We start from the raw sequence: 17268 nt of genomic DNA, 5'->3' as shown, positions 1-17268 counted from the left end.
AATTTTGAGGTTTTTTTTCCCACTTTCAACTGCAATATCTCAAATATGTGCAAACATGCTGTACAGATTTTTGATAGGATATATATCTATCTGTTTACTTTATTCTGGATGCACATTTGAAAAAATTTTGAATTTCTTTTTTTTTTTTTTTTTTTTTACCATTTAGAAGACGTACAAATTTAACATTTGATTAACGTTTTGAGGAACACTTTGTTTTTCTGCACCAAGCCAAGATTGCAAAGGCTCATGGGTGTCAGAATGATGGATACCCCACAAGCGACCCCATTTTAAAAACTACACCCCTTAATCTAATCCTACAGCGGTCCACGGTATGTTTGACAGCCGGGTTTTAAATTTGCCGCAGGAGGCCGCACGCAAACCGTTCTGGCCGGTCTGGGACCAACACAGTTTGCAAAAAAAAACTGGTTTCCGGTGTTTACAAACAGCTCATCAGTTTCCAAACCGTTTCTAGAAATGTGTTTCCAAGTTTGGACCAGACAGAACCCCACCAGATCTGTGTGCGGGGACTCACATGGCACATGGGGTCTGTCAGACATAGAACTGTGCCCCAGGCGGGTGCAGAGATGTAACTGATGATGTTCTCTGTCCGGCTCACTTGGTTCTGGCTAATTAATTTCTTGATGCGCCCTCTATAATCTGATGATTCATGGCGGCTCTCTGGCCTCCACAACCTTCACTCCCACCTCTCATTTGCAAACAATAGACAGTGCAGCGGAGCCGGACCTTAAATTGGACACTGCCACTTATTTGTGGGAAAATGTGCAATTTCTGCTCAATATTTGAGATCGATTCCAATGCGATCTGTATTGCGGTGAGCCCTCCCTTCTCACACCAGTTTAACTCCTTACTATCAGAGAGGAGCCACGGATAACATTGGCGCTCCATGGCTTACTTTAACTACTTAGATGCAACATTTGTGAAACTGAACTTTTTTTTTGTTGGAAGCGTATGTCCAACTCTGAGCACCCTATTGTAGTTTACATATAGAATTTAACATTATCGTCCTGTATTATACTCCAGAGCTGCACTCACTATTCTGCTGGTGGAGTCACTGTGTACATACATTACTTATCCTGTACTGATCCTGAGTTACATCCTGTATTATACTCCAGAGCTGCACTCACTATTCTGCTGGTGGAGTCACTGTGTACATATTACTTATCCTGTACTGATCCTGAGTTACATCCTGTATTATACTCCAGAGCTGCACTCACTATTCTGCTGGTGCAGTCACTGTGTACATACATTACTTATCCTGTACTGCTCCTGAGTTACATCCTGTATTATACTCCAGAGCTGTACTCACTATTCTGCTGGTGGAGTCACTGAGTACATGCATTACTTATCCTGTACTGATCCTGAGTTACATCCTATATTATACTCCAGAGCTGCACTCACTATTCTGCTGGTGGAGTCACTGTGTACATACATTACTTATCCTGTACTGATCCTGAGTTACATCCTGTATTATACTCCAGAGCTGCACTCACTATTCTGCTGGTGGAGTCACTGTGTACATACATTACTTATCCTGTACTGATCCTGAGTTACATCCTGTATTATACTCCAGAGCTGCACTCACTATTCTGCTGGTGAAGTCTCTGTGTATATACATTACTTATCCTGTACTGCTCCTGAGTTACATCCTGTATTGTTTTCTTCAATGAATATAGCTCCCTGATCAGCACTGTTGGCTTGCAGTGCTGGTTTCCTAGGTTCACTTCTCATCAAGGACAACATCTGCATGGACTTTGGAAAAATCTAATCCATTTGTTGCTCTTGGACAGATTTGAACCCAGAACTCCAGATCTGCAAGGCAGCAGCACTAACAACTGAGCCACCACACCTATCCTATCTGCTCCAGAGAGGAAGAAAAACAAGAAGAAGCGCAAAAAAACAAACATTGAAACATTATGCAGATGTTGTCCTCGCTCAGATTTGATCCTAGGGTCCAAGTACTGCAAGGCAACACTGAGCCACCTTGCTTGTTTTTCCTTCTTCTCTTTCTTCCTCTTTCTCTTCCTCCTCCTGAGGAAAAGGCGAAGAGATAGGAGAAGGAGGAAGTTGTAGTTTTGGGGTTCTAGTTTCAGGGCTGACTATGGACAACATCTGCATGGAGTTTGTATCTTGTCTTTATCTGTATTCTTCTTGTTCATCTCCTACTATGGAGAATTGTGGAGGAAGAACAAGTTTGTTGCCTCAGTTGTTAGCACTGCTGCCTTGCAGTACTGGAGTTCTGGGTTCGAATCTGTCCAAGGACAACATCTGCATAGTGTTTTAATGTTCTCTCCGTGTTTCCTTTCCTTGCTTTTCTTCTTCTCTGCAGCAGAACAGACGGGTGTGGTGGCTCAGTTGTTAGGGCTGTCTTGCAGTAATGGAGGGTCAAATCTGTCCAAGGGCCACATATGGATAGAGTTTTTAAAAGTCCATGCAGAGGTTATCCTTGGTGGGATTTGAGCGTAGTACCCCAGCACTGCACGGCAACCATGTTGCCCACTGAGCCATATTCATTTGAAGTACAGCCACCACCACATTGTTTTAGGGACCTTCTGGAGGGCTAATCTATGAACCAAATCTTGACTCCCCTTGAGTCCGGATCGGGCCGTCCCAATCGCGATTATTGTTTTTGAAAATCGTGTCGGAATGATCTCTTTACACCACTCCCATACACATGATATTATCGGCCAATCCCACTGAAATCGGCAAATGTTGTCTGGTCATTGACCCAGACCCCCAGAGGTGGCCCAGCAGGGTGCTGGCTGCCTTCCACCGTCCTCGGTTATCAGGAAGCCGTCTGTGTGTTTTATAGATGCGCTCCGCTTCCGTTGTGCGAGTCCCCGGAGAGGCATAAATAAACTTGTAAAGGTTCCCGCTGCGCAGAGCACCACTTACTGCCTCATAAATGTAATCCCGCTAATTTAGGCTGTGCACTTCGCTGGGCTGACCTGAACAGACATGTAGGACTGCTACCGTGCTTCTCGGGATACTCCATTCTTGGACATCCAATGTGTCTACACGGGAGCTGGGGAAGCGTGCCGGGGCTTGTCGGCCCCTAAATCACTGCACGCATTGTAGACACAGAAAGTGTTGAAATATATAATGTGCCTATTATCCTCTGGCTGCAGACATTTATGGAGAGCGCTACGGGCTGCTTCCCCATCAAGAGCGAGGAATATATACGTAGGTGGATGTGAAATATTACAGCAACCGGCCGTATAATTATGTTGACGAGACAGTAAAACTGATGGAGATGACTGGGGTGTAATACTTCAGGAAGCTGTGTGACCATAGTCGTCAGGGGGCCGCATCCTGGGGTCATTCTAGGTGGAGAGGTAGAGCGGTCTATCCAATATCCTATGCATCTACAGTGAATGGACACTTTATTAGAGACAACCCCCCCCCCCCCATGTCGTGGTACCGTCGTGGCGTAGATTCTGCTTGTGGAAAACTGTTCTGCAGGAATATCGGCCCCTGCGGACAGGAAGCATCTTGTAGTTGCTGCAGATTAGATGGAGGAGCTGACATCTTCTAACCAGCTGACAGGAGGGGGTCAGTGATTCATGCTGCTTGTGCCAAATTCTGACCTCCCAACGGCACGGGGCAACAGAAATCTGGGTCCATCTGACCAGGAGATGTTTTCCGCTGCGCAGTGATACAAGTTTTGGGCTTTTTTTTTGTCCCCTGGAGTCTCGTCCTTCGGTTTCTATTAGACACATAACTGCTGGAACTGGTCGCCTGCGGTTATAGCCCATCCATGCTAAAGAAGGACCACTTGTACGCTGGGACACGTTAGTTGGAGCACCGGTGTAGTATTCGACTGCTGCTGACTATGCAGCTCCTGTTCTTCAGAACGATTCCTGACATCCTCCTCTGACCCCTTTCGGTGAGGACTTGTTTCCATCTACAGGATCCCCCTTTCCTGCTTATTTTTCCTTGATCACACCATTCTTTGTATGATCTCCACACCGTTGTACAAGAAAATCCCACAAGGTTGGCAGTGAAATCCTGGCCTGCATGTCTAACACATCTTCCATCATCACCGCCTAACCTGATGAAGACCCCTGTGAGGGTTGAAACGCGTCATACTGTGTTCATCCTGATGGTTCAATAAATTGCGTTGGACATAATTGGATGGCGTCTGCGGCTTCCACCGTCTGTTCCTTATACGGCAGCGCCATTGTTGGGGTTTGTCTATTGGTTTTACATCACCGCTGCTGAGAATGTGTTAAACTTGTAATTGTGTGACCAAGTTAGACCGTCCCGCGCCTCTTATTACCTCCGATGCCCGACTGACCTAAGGGCTTCACCTTCATGTCCAGGACCTGACATTAATGCAAGCGCTGGTAGCTGTCCGCCTCTGCTCAATCTATTTTCTTCGTCAAGCCGGACATTTCCTTCCTCCGTCCAGCTGTGCTTCCTGCTAAAGTCTTATCAAAAGGGAAAGGCTGACGGGCCGGCTGGGGCCTGACCCCCTCGGAGAGCGGCAGTCTGATCCTCTATCAGCCGCCAGCCACCACTGCCTGAAATAGTAACGGGGTCCTGCTCAACGCTGACCCCGCTGCAGACGGCCTTAACTGTTTAGATCCCCTCCCTGTGTGTGTCATGCAGAAAGCCGGGGCAGGAAGGCTTCCCCTGTGTCCGTGTCTGTGTTAGTCAGACAGTAGAGCCGTCGGTCACTGACACAGCAAAACTTCCTGGATACAGCGTCCATCAGTCAGCGGGAGATCTCTGCTGGTACAACATGGGCTTCTTTTTAAAACTATTTGAATCATTCTGTTTTATTTGACAGTCTCATGGTTATTTATTTCTGGGAAAGCTGGGTGACCACCAAAGTGGCAACTTATCCTATATTGATCCTGAGTTATGTCATGTGTGTTATACTCCAGAGCTGTACTCACTATGCTGCTGGTGTAGTCACTGTGTACATACATTACTTATCCTGTACTGATGCTGAGTTACATCCTGTATTATACTTCAGAGCTGCACTCACTATTCTGCCCGATATTGGAAACAGTAACAAAATATTGTAAATTTGTAATGCATATACAGAGTGACGACACCAGCAGGATAGTGAGTGCAGCTCTGGAGTATGATACAGGATGTAACTCAGGATCAGTACAGGATAATATATGTACACAGTGACTCCACCAGCAGAATAGTGAGTGCAGCTCTGGAGTATAATACAGGATGTAACTCAGGATCAGTACAGGATAAGTAATGTATGTACACAGTGACTCCACCAGCAGAATAGTGAGTGCAGCTCTGGAGTATAATACAGGATGTAACTCAGGATCAGTACAGGATAAGTAATGTATGTACACAGTGACTCCACCAGCAGAATAGTGAGTGCAGCTCTGGAGTATAATACAGGATGTAACTCAGGATCAGTACAGGATAAGTAATGTATGTACACAGTGACGACACCAGCAGGATAGTGAGTGCAGCTCTGGAGTATGATACAGGATGTAACTCAGGATCAGTACAGGATATTATATGTACACAGTGACTCCACCAGCAGAATAGTGAGTGCAGCTCTGGGGTATAATACAGGATAAGTAATGTATATGGCAACTCCACCTTATATGTAGATCACATGTAAGCTGTCGGACAATATTTGCAGGTGGACATACGCTTTAAGCTCTGTGCTTGTGTGTCGCTATATTTTAGGCTCTGGACTCGGCCCTAGAGGGAGACCTTCTATGATTTATCTTCCCTTTCGTGGTTCTCGCTGCTTCTCTGTACTAAAAGAGCAGCGCTGGCGTTAATGCATCTATAGGAGAGCGAGCGTTGGCTGAACTCATCCATACGGCATCGCTGTGAAAAATGGCCTCTGATTTGCTAATTAATCAGTCAAAAGAGGAATGACACGGCTCTGGGCTGGAGGGTCCCTGCTGTGGGGGAGTCCGCGCCGCTGATGAATGGCTTCCTTTGGAAATCGTATATCAAAAACCCTTTAGTCATTTTTACCCCGTCTGGTGAAAGCTTGGTTGCATTTTTGTGTTGTGCTGCATTAGCGAATAATGCACTTTCACAAAGTGTCTGCAGCGGCGTGCGCCCCCATGTGGCCAGACCTCACAGCTGAGCAGCGGCACCATCGTCCCGACAGGGGCTCCCCACCTGCAGCTGCCCTGCTCTTAATATATAGATTTAATATAGTTGTAGCATCCTTGCAGATATTTTGCTTGAACCGATCCGGAGTTTTCTCTGTGTGACCTCGCTGTCTCCCCCTGCTGGATGAGTAGAGGAGCCGGAGTGGGTGCCATACCCTATCATGGCTCCAAAACTGTACTTCTATTCAATGTCAATGCAATTGCACCAATTAGCTCAGTGTCATACAAGGGGTGGGGACCCACTGACCGATTTGGGTTTGTGCTGCACATAGGGGGTCATCTGGCTCTCACCCTTTAACCCCTGTTTTGAGGGATCTTAGCTGCAGAGGCTCCAGGCCGTTACCCCAAGAGTGGCCTCAGTGCATTAGCAACGGACACGAATAGTCAGAGGCACCAAACACGGTACCTGAGGGACAGGCAGAGGCACTGAATATCAGGGCAGGCAGCAATCGGATAAATTGTGGTCAAGGTACAAGCCGAGGTCAGGACAGGAGAAGTTGGGAAAGCTGGGTCAACAGGCACAGGTCAAAATAGGAGTCAGTCAGAAAACAACGGTGCCTTTGCACAGTCTAATGGAACCTATTCTCAGATGCTCTGGTTGAGGAGGGTGCCTAAATTAACCTAAGAGGTGCCTGGATCATCTGGATATGGAGGAACCTGCACGGAGCATAAATTGACTACTGCATATTTTATACCTGCCCCACATGTCCTTTCTGCTGTGGATTTTTTTTGTTTATTTTTTACACCATGTGAACAAAACTTCTTAAAGGGGCTGTCCAATTTCAGGTTGTTTTGCTGCAGGAAGCAGACTGCTCCGTACATTGCGCAGTGGCCGGGGTTGGTACTGCAGGCTGAGTCCCATTTACTTCATTAGGACTCCATACACACCTGGGGCACTGCAGAATGTACGGAGCTGCCTGCTTCCTGTGGCAAAACGGCTACCAGTGGGTCGATCCCTTTAAATCTCATCTGCAGCATTTACGCCCCATTGGATGTACATACCCCAGGATCTTAGAACCACAAACGGCTAGACGTCATCAAAGCTAGACTTACATTTGTAAAACTCCTCCGTACGTCATGCCAGGTGCCCGCAGGAGTGCCGCTGTGGTGGGTGGGCATCCCCGACTTCACCTCCTTCTGCTGCAGTGAGAATTTAGCCGCTGACATCAGTGCCGGGTTGGGCTCCATGTACAGCTGATTAGGCAATTGGGTTGCTGGCATACCTGTGTGAGGATGGAAACCAGTTCCTCCACTCTGACCCCCACAGACGCCTCCTGCCTTCCCTGCCGCTGAGCTAGTCCGGGCCCAATGCCTGTTATATGAAACCGTCACACCCGCGGCTGCAGAGAGCTCCTTCACCATGACTGCGTCCATGTATCTAATCTATTATATCCGGGTCTTGGCCGCCATGGTAAAGACTGCCGACTAGCTGTGTCTGTCATGTATGGTCTATGTTCTTGTGTACAGTATATACACTGATTGGCCACTTTATTAGAGACCCCCATCTAGTAGTGTTGGACTCCTTTGGCCTTCAGAACTGCAGCAGTTCCTCGCGGTGTAGCTTCCACTAGGTGATGTAATCAGAAATATCGGCCCCTGCGGACAGGAAGCTGCTTGCAGTCGCTGCAGATTAGATGGCGGTGCCGACATGTTCTGACCAGCTGACAGGAAGGGGTCAGCGATTCATGCTGCGTGCCCCAAATTCTGACCTCCCATCAGAGATCTGGGTCCATCTGACCAGGGAACGGTTTTCCGCTGCTCAGTGATACAAGTTTTGCTCTCTTCACACCTGGAGTATCTGCCGTTTCTCTTAGACACGATGGAACTGGTCGTATGTTATAGACCATCAATGCTATAGAACTGCGTATTGTGCATTCAGACACGTTCAAGCACTAGCATTCTATTCGAATGCTCCTGACTGTACAGCACTTGTTCATCTGAACGATTCTTGACATCCTCCTCTGACCCCTTTCGGCGAGTTGTTGCGTCCACAGGATCCCTTTTTTTATGGGTGTTTTTTCTCGATCATGCCATTCTCTGTATACTCTCTACACCGTTATACAAGAAACCCCCCATGGTTGGTAGTGAGACCCCGGCTAGTCTAACACCGATGACCCGACCTCGTTGGAAGTCACTCAGATCACTGGATTTTCCCATCTAATGTAGATTCATACTGAATCTGATCCACGGAAAACCGGTGATTTTGTGCCGCACTCCGGGGTCACGGGCAGAATTTCCATACAGGGAAGCTCCAATCGTGAAAGGGCCTGGGGGCTCCCATAAAGTGAGCGATGGGTGTATGCCCTTCTTGATGCATCATATGATAATTTTTGTCTTGGCAGCAGCTGCCTGGCACTGGTTGCTCAATTCATCTTTCTACCCACTTCTACCACCAGCTCTTTCTCCGCCTCCGTTTATCTGATGTATTATCTTCTCTGCCTGTTTTCTATATGCAAATAAATTAAAGGGGTTTTCCCAGTTCTACAATTTCTGTAAATCCTAAATAAAGGTAAGAGGACTTACCTCTTCCCGATCCCGCTGTGTCCCCCGGTGCTACTTCAGGTCTCCTCCAGCCTGTTAACAGATCTCAGTTATTGGCTGCAGCGCCTGTGACGTCCCATAAACTGGGCGGGAACCTGTCAACATGCATCGGTGGGGAGGACCACCACGGAACACAGCGGGAGCGGGCGGAGGGAAGTATATGATTTGTTTTACTGCAAGGCGGCTGGATTTACAGGAATGGTACAACTCAGAAACCCCCTTTAACCCCTTGAGTGGCACGCCCGGAAATTTTCCGGGACGAGCTCCACTGCCGATAGTGTTATAGCCCGGAAGATTTCCGGGCTATGTATCACTATGGGAGCTGCAGAGCACAATGCCACAAGCTGTGACAGAGTGCTCTGCCTGCACAGACCCACAAAGAACAAAGCAAGGGCTTTTAAAAACCAGCAGGAGATATTGCCGATATGCCAGCAATCTCCTGCTTTGTTTACAGGTTGCCATAGAGACCATCAGCTTGTCAGAAGCAAGCCGATGGTCTCTGTGGCAGGGAGAGCTTGGTGCTTGGCTGTCAGAGGACAGCTAGGTACCAGCTCTTAAAGCAGAGATCAGAGAAAACCTCCAATCTCTGCTGTTAACACCTTACATGCTGCAGTCTATGTGACTGCAGCATGTAAAGGGCTGTCACCATCGGACCCCTGGAATGTGATCAGGGGGTCCTGATGGGTCCCTGTGGAAGTCCCCTAAAGGGACAAAAAATTAAAATAAAAAAAATTATAAAAACACTTGTCTCCCTTTACTTTGTAAAAAATCAAAAATACAATCACACATGTGGTATCCATGTGTCGTAATGACCCAGAGAAGGAAGTTAATACATTATTTAACCCCTTAATGACATGGCCCCTTTTTTTTCCCCCATTTCTTTTTTTCCTCCCCCCTGTTTAAAAAAATCACAACTTGTCCCGCAAAAAACAAGCCCTTATACGGCCATGTCAATGGAAAAATGAAAAAGTGATGGCTCTTGAGACGCAACTGCAAAATTAGTTGAAATTCAATGATTAGACCATTTTAAAAAACCTGCCCTGGTGGGCACGACAGGGTGGTAGGAAACCCGCCACTCAAGGGGTTAAATGGGCCAAGGAAAGCCTTCAGTGACCTTGTTTAACTCTTGGATTCCCAGGTACAAGTCATAGTGTTAGAACAGCTGCTGTGAATGAGGTTCTTTGATTAGCGACGTGTCATTACACAGAGATTTATGGCCCTTCTCTATTACACAATAATGACGTCAACCTTTTTAATTAAGTCTGAGCCTGTAGTTGGTGGCCGGCGAGTTGCACAACTCCTGGTATCTTCCACAGCTGAGGTGTTTGTACAGGTGAGATACACCTGTAGGTGAGGATGCTGTATGATAGGAGCTGGAAGAAAGGAGACCCTTACAGAACCAAAGGCACTAAAACTAATTTTATAAGCTTTGTAAATGAGTGATTAAATGATCCTCCACAGCGCCACCTACTGAAAAGTAGCTACCTTGATGAGTCGGTATCCGACCTTTTAAAAGGGGTTGTCTAAGGTTAGAAAAACATGGCTGCTTTCTTCCAAGCACAGCGCCACCCTTGTCTGTGGGTTGTGTGTGGTATAGCAGCTGAGCTCCCACTTTAATGGAGCTGAGCTGCAATAACCATACAAAACATTGGGTGGCGCTGTGTTTGGAAAAAAGCAGCCATGTTTTTCTATCCCTGAACGACCCCCTTAACAGGCTGTGTAACCTAACACGGGATGTAAGGTAAAGCAAGATATCCATGTACAGGCAGCTGTTTCAGGGTTATTTGCCCAGCCATATATTGATTCATAGTTTAGCTACCGTTGCAGTAGGTGGCGCCGTTGAGTATTATTCCCTCGCTCATTTGCATGTTTTTTTACATTTCCACTGCACACTGTTTAACCCTTTCCAATCCACTGTCTGATTTCTTACTACATTTTGACTGAAGCCTGTACAGCTCCGATGTCTGAAGACGTCCGGCAGGGTATTCTTGCTGTATATTACTGGCCGCTCTGTTGTCGGGGGGCCTCTCCTGCATGTCCCATATTGCAGTGCTGGCTCTGGCCAGCAGATGGCACCATTGTAAAATGGCAGAAAGAGAAAAACCCCTAGGAAACCCTGAATCTGTAATTGGATTACAAAGGGTTAAAGGAAATGTAGACGTTATGTCTAGCAGCGCTGTTCAAGGGGTTGTCCAATTGTAAGCTATTGATGGCCTGTGCTCAGGATAGGTCATCAGTGGGTGACCTCCTCCGGTCAGCTGCTCGGAGGGTCAGTGCACTGAGCTCATTTCTGCAGGAAGCAGCCAGGTTCGGCATTGCAGTCCAGACTCCCATTGAAATGAATGTAAACATGTCCTGTAATATAAGTCTGGCCACTACAGTGGGAACGGAGCTGTCTGCTTCCTGCAGAAATCATTGCAGTACATGAGCGCTCCAGCCCGGCTTCCTCCTCAAGTAGAAACTGTTTAGGGGGATTGAAAATAGATTAAAATATAGGAGATTATTAACACCCTGTTGTTTGGAGCAGCTGTGCCTGCACTATAGAGAACAGTGCAGACACAGCTGGAGCGCCCCCTTCTGCTATGCAGTGAGAGGAGTACGGGATCTATAGCTGAATAGAGGTTTTGTCCAAAAACTGTGCAGAAAAGGCTAATAAAACCTATTACAAAAATGCTTAGAATCCTCTATTCTGTTCATATACAGAGTGCTGCTCCTCCATTCTACAATTTTCTATGGATGTTTTTTTTATTCTGTCCTCTGATCTCTTCTGAACATGACAAAAAGAGAAGTTTAAAAATCTAAAAATTCCGTTTTTCAGATTAAGAAAAAACCCCGCATTTGATGTCTTTTTCTGCTCTTCTGTCTTTGACCGTTTTTTTGCTCCTTTGTCCTAGAAGGCCTCCCGTCTCCGGAGAGCTGCCCGCTTGGCTGCTAGCTCCTCTACGCTCCCGTACTTGCTGTTCCATTTACTCAATTGCTTTCTTGACAGCCATTCATTACGGCTGACCCCCCCAGGACTGTTCTTAGCGAGGCCGCGGTGACTTCTTTCCCTTGTGTGCTGGGTTTCTTGGTTACCAAAGTTGATTGGAATGTGGAGTACCGAGAATGAGCACAGCCATGTAGAACAGAAGGGATGTGCCAAAAACTCCCCACCACCCCCTCCGTTCTCCTTAAGACGGCAGCCGCCAACCACAGGTGTTGGTTTGTTTTAGGTCATACCTGGCAAGTCTCAGCCTCCCTGAATGACATGTCCTAAACCTGACCAGCAGGTTTAACCCCTTCAGACTCTCAGGAGCTAGTCAAGAGATAAACAAGGGTAATACCGGGTCCCCAAACATCACTTATATAACTCTTATCTTCCTGGAAATGTAGTTTATTGCCCAACTTGGAAGCCAAAAAATATCTGCCAAGTTTTTTGTTTTTTTTTAATAATTTTTTTCTATATTACCGGTATTCTGGTGATTTATACTGATCTCGATGATTATTTTACCCCTTTTTTTCTTATCTTACCGCCTCGATCCCACGTTTAGTGCCGGATTTCTATACTATTAGGTGTTGGTTCTGTTCCAGATCTGCTCAGTGAGTTCTTTGGATCCTTGCTGTCTTGGTTGAGCGCACTCTCTTTCTTTTATAGTTATTGCCCAACTTTTAATTCTCGGGGTGGCAGTCAAAGGCTAGAAATGTGGCATGGACTCTGGTCGTCATTTTATAGCACTCATGGTATTGCTTTGGCTGGTTCAAAACCCAAATGATCAGACCCCAATGGTGAGAGAAGTCAGCGATGGATGTAAGTATAGGTTACTGACAGATGCTAGAGGCAGAGTATAAATCCATGGTTGGGTCGAGCCCCCAGACTGAAGGTGCCAATATGGATTCGAAGGAAGCCGATAAAATGGACCTTTTCAACCATGAGGATCATTCATCGGGTGAAAGTTAAGAAACGATCGTTTCAACCGACCAATGACAGACCATCATCGTATGGAGAGTTAGAACATTTTTGGCCAATAGACAAAAAATCTTTCGGAGATTGATCTTCCATCTACAAACTATATCTTTCTCCCAAAGTTCCCAAAAAGATCTTTCATTCATTGCCCGGTCTGATTGAACAATTCCAACGGCCAATATGGCTCTGTCGGCAAAATGATCCTTCATCAGACAATCGTTTGTTCAAAGGTTGCTCAACCATCAACCTACTTCTGTCTGATGTGTATGACATCCTTAAAGGGGTTCTGTCAGGAAAAAAAAAACACACACACCTGTGCCGTCGGGGCCCGTCACCGGGAGGCTGCTGCTCCTCCTCTTTCTCTCCGGCAGCTGTCTAATCGCAGGGCAGAAGCTGGCAAAGTGCCAGCTTCCGCCCCTGCTCCGACCAGCTTCCGCCCCTGCTCCGACCATGTGGGGCAGCAAGTACTGCCGCCTGGGTCATGGTCGGCGCGTCACAAGTGACGTGTTGCCCACTAATTGGCCTGGCCGCATCTAAATTCTGCCATCCTTGGAGAGTCAATGGCTAGTGCACATGCGTCCCCCTTCCCGGCACGCATGCGCACTGGCCATCAGCTCTCCGTGGACCGCAGAGGTTGGACGCGGCCAGGACGGCGCGAGCACGCTGGAGTAAGGGGATAAACGTTTTTACATTTTATTTTTCGATTTAGATGCCACGGTCAGTAATGACTGCAGCATCTAGTGTGGTTACGTGGTGTAGAAGAGCAATTAGATGAGCAAGCCTTCCTTTTCTTAGGAAAAAATTTGCATGTCTGACAATCAGAGAGCAAATCTGCTCTCTGATTGATACAGGATGATAACATGAATAAAAATGCATGTCACTCCTTCCCTGGGAAAGGATACAGGAAAAGTACAGATCATCTCTGCTGCCGCTGGTCTCCCGCGATAGAAACAGAGCTACAGCCGTTTGAAGTAGGACGAGCTCTGTTCATCCTAAACTATAATGTCCTTTTCCTGCAGAACAAACGGAGCTCGTCCTAAACTGCTGGGGGGAGATAATTCCCACAAACTGTGCAGTCGTGACTAGGAAAGCGATATTTTAAAATTTAAGGAGAAAATCTTTTTGATCACAAAGTCAGGGGGGGAAAAGCATAGAAATCATAATTTTCATGTATTTGCACCAAAGTTGTACAAAAATGATCACATAGTTTAGAAGGGAGTCCTTTTTTTTTTTGAGATTTATGATTTAACAGTAAATCATTTTTAATGAATCAGTCCCCAAATGTAGTCTTCATGTCCTCATTGTACTGTCCTTGGTAGCGACATGCATAGTCCAGCGTATCCTGGTGGAGGCGCTGGCTTTCCCATGTTCTCCTTGAAGTTATCTAGATCAACATTGAGAATATTGACTTTGAGGCAGCCTATTATGTCCTAGTTCTTCACCAGAGTCTCAAACCGCATAGTTCCTCTGCCTTGTGAGAAGCCACAAACCACTGTGACATAGCTGTTTCAAGTGACTTTCTCCTTAATGCAGAGCTTCTTATGGTATTTCTTGCACTCCAGGGTCTTCGTTAGTTGAAGTCTGATAAAGACATCTATTCTGCCCTTTCTCAGAGGGGTTGTCTCACTTGTAGCTGTTTTGCTGCAGGAAGTGGACAGCTCCGTACATTGTGCAGTGGCCCAAGTTGGTACTGCAGGCTGAGTCCTATTCACTTCAATAGGATTGCGGTAACAACCCATGCCACTGCGCAATGTATGGCGCTGTCTGCTTCCTGAAGCAAAATAGCTACAAGTGGGGGGAAAAAGTGTTGATGGTGCTTTTAAAATACCAAATTCTTGCCTAAAGTTGTGGTAAAGTTGTTGATGCTGCCCAAGAAGATGTGGAGTGGTGGTGTTGGCATCGTTTGGTGTCTACCAGCACTTCCTACTTGACGACCACAGCCAACTCGATCCGCTGTGACCAGTCTGGTTCACAAACCAAAGTTTTCATAGGGATTCCAAGCCGTATTTCCTTCCTTCTGATACATAAGCAATTAAGAAAATCCCACTTATTAGTGAGGAACACAAAGGAAAACTTGTAAACCTTCATTCTTGTTACCAGGGTACTCAATAATAAACGCTGTAAGCCTCTGCCATATTAGAATGAGGTACATTGATAATCCAAACTTTCCAGCCCTGTAAACCCCTAATGAAGACGCCCTCTGACCTTCTGGTCCTTCAACCATCTCTCTGGTCAGTCTACCAACCTGTAATGAAGTAGGGCCGTTCGCTCCAACTAATCCATGCACCCCCCACGTAAAGCCTTGATGGTACCGGCGTTCGTCGTATACAAACACATATATGGCCGTGGCATTCCTCGTATTATTGTGACTGCAGCCCGACAATGCAGCAACGTATGGTTAGATCCACAATAAACTTTGTTCTCAACCTGTCAGACTGGGAAAAAATGGCAGGAAATTTAGCCTCCGGGCAGGAGAGGAAGCGCAGCCTTGAGGTGACCCCCTGTACGTTCAGATCTTCTTTTATGGTATTGAATGTGTTTTTCTTATTGGACCAACTTGAAAAGCATTTTCTACATGGTACGTCGGAGGGTCCGTGGGAATCCTTGCTAATTTTTTTTCCTCTTTGTTTATAAAACTTTGAAGAATTGTTAAATATGGCCAAATACAGAAGAATGCAGATGTCTCCCCAATACGATGGGGCATATCGGGGTTCTAATAATGGCTGCCACCTCCATGCTGCATCGGAGCAAATACCATAGAGCTATTAGAACAATGCTTATTTCGTCACGTTGTGCACTGGTTCCAAGATGGCCGCTCTTAGAAAAAAATGGGTGCACTCTTTTGGGCTATATTGGAAACCAGTAATGAGACGAACCTGATGGGAAATGGCTCTCCAGGTGAGAAACCAGGAAGAATTTGGATTGCTCTACTTGGGAAACCCCTCTTGATGTTTGGCTGGATGATAGATGTGATAATGGCTCATGGGTAAAAAAATATATATTGCCCAACAGTTTTGCAACTTAGGGCAGAGATTTCCATCAATTGAAGACCATTAGCCCCCATAGGGGCACAGAGCATCAACATGGCTGTATTATTGGAGGGGCAAATCCTTAGGTATGTGCGTACATTGTGGGCAAAATCTATCAAAAGCGAAATCCGCAGCAAAACTACAATGTGTGAAGTCGCCCTTAAAGGTGTTTTCACGATTCTATACTGATGATCTATCCTGTCCTAAGATCCAAAGGAACAGTACAATGCCATTCAATCATGTGTGGCTCTGCCTGGTATTGCAGCTCCGCCCCAGTCACTTACACGGGGATGCTCTGCAGTACCAGATACTGCCACACGCTTATATACGGCACTGTCTTAACCTTTTACATGGCTCAGCAATTGGGCATGCTCGTTTCCCCAAACCTTGGGCTGTGTAAAAGTACAAATGATCAACTGATGAAGGAGCAACTGCTTGTTTTCATCGGCTGATCGCCTCACTAGTCGCCTGCACATCTGCCTGTGTGATCGGGAAGCTGTACAGCACCCCAGTAATAGCTGTCTTGTCCCTCCACAGCCGATCCACCGTTGTGTGTGAACGGCATAAACAAGCGCCAATCAACATGCATCGATTGAACATCAATGGTCATTTAGCACCATCCGATGAATGTATCATATAGAAGGTCTTTTAGTCCCGCTGATCTCTTTAGGGTTGGTCCACCACTGGTTGTACTACCGTTAGTTGACGGTCTACGCCTAGGCTAGGCAATCGGTGTAAAATCCTGGAAACCTCTTTAAAAGATCCACCAGATAAGGCAACCCTTTCTTTTTTATGCCTTACTTGAGACCCCACTCTGCAGAGAACACGAACCAGTATACAGCACCCACGAAGACCGATGGCGCCGCGTAACCCAGACAAGTGGATCTTCAGGGTGGAGAGCTGGTTTTGCAGCCATTCTCCACTTTGGCCAGGAGAGGCGCTTCTTTTACTTCACCCATCTGACTCAATACCGTCTATAGAAAGGTGTTGGTTTCCCACTGGTAGCAGGGGAGGGATGTTGAAAAATTAAAAAACAAAAACCTAATGACGGCAGAGTGTGGAGGGGGCGGGGGGGGGGGGGGCGTAATAAGAGAAAAAATAATAATTTGACAAAGCCTCATCTAGTCGTGTATATATTTGTATATATCCTTTGGTAGATGGCGCTCATGTTCGTAATAATGCCCCCTCAGTGACGTGTAAGGTCCATCCGAGCCCCGTGTTACAGGTGGGGAGCCGCCAGGGGATATTCTTTCTTTTCTCATATATTTTCGATGGGAGGACACGGCAAGTCTGTGGGTGTCCCGGAGCAGAACGGATGACTGATGGCCGAGGACTCCCAGCTCTCTCCATCCATATGGGCTCTGGCTTTCACCATTCTATCACTGCCTGTCACTGGAGGAGATGTATAGCGCCGGGCGGAGAGCTCAGGAGCTTTAGATGAATGGTCTTTGAGAATTGGCCAACCCCACCCCCCTCCAAGGGCAGAAACTTCCTGCAGAGCTAAAAAGAAGGCTGGGGTGCAAATACTTATGTTAACTGAGACCAAGTAGAGGACGGGTGAAGAGGGGAAGTTATCGGGAAACATTCCAGATATTCATATTGATTCTGATACTAACATAAAGCT

General features: G+C 46.6%; 1 protein-coding gene across 1 annotated transcript in view; it reads left to right on the top strand.

Moving 5' to 3' along the window:
* Nucleotides 1-17268, top strand: part of PINX1 (PIN2 (TERF1) interacting telomerase inhibitor 1) — a 103852-nt gene that overhangs the window by 41851 nt on the left and 44733 nt on the right. The window lies entirely within an intron of this gene.

The sequence above is a fragment of the Eleutherodactylus coqui genome, chromosome 1 (assembly GCF_035609145.1).
Source record: "Eleutherodactylus coqui strain aEleCoq1 chromosome 1, aEleCoq1.hap1, whole genome shotgun sequence".
Classification (NCBI taxonomy): Eukaryota; Metazoa; Chordata; class Amphibia; order Anura; family Eleutherodactylidae; genus Eleutherodactylus; species Eleutherodactylus coqui.
This window is presented reverse-complemented; position numbering and strand designations above follow the sequence as displayed.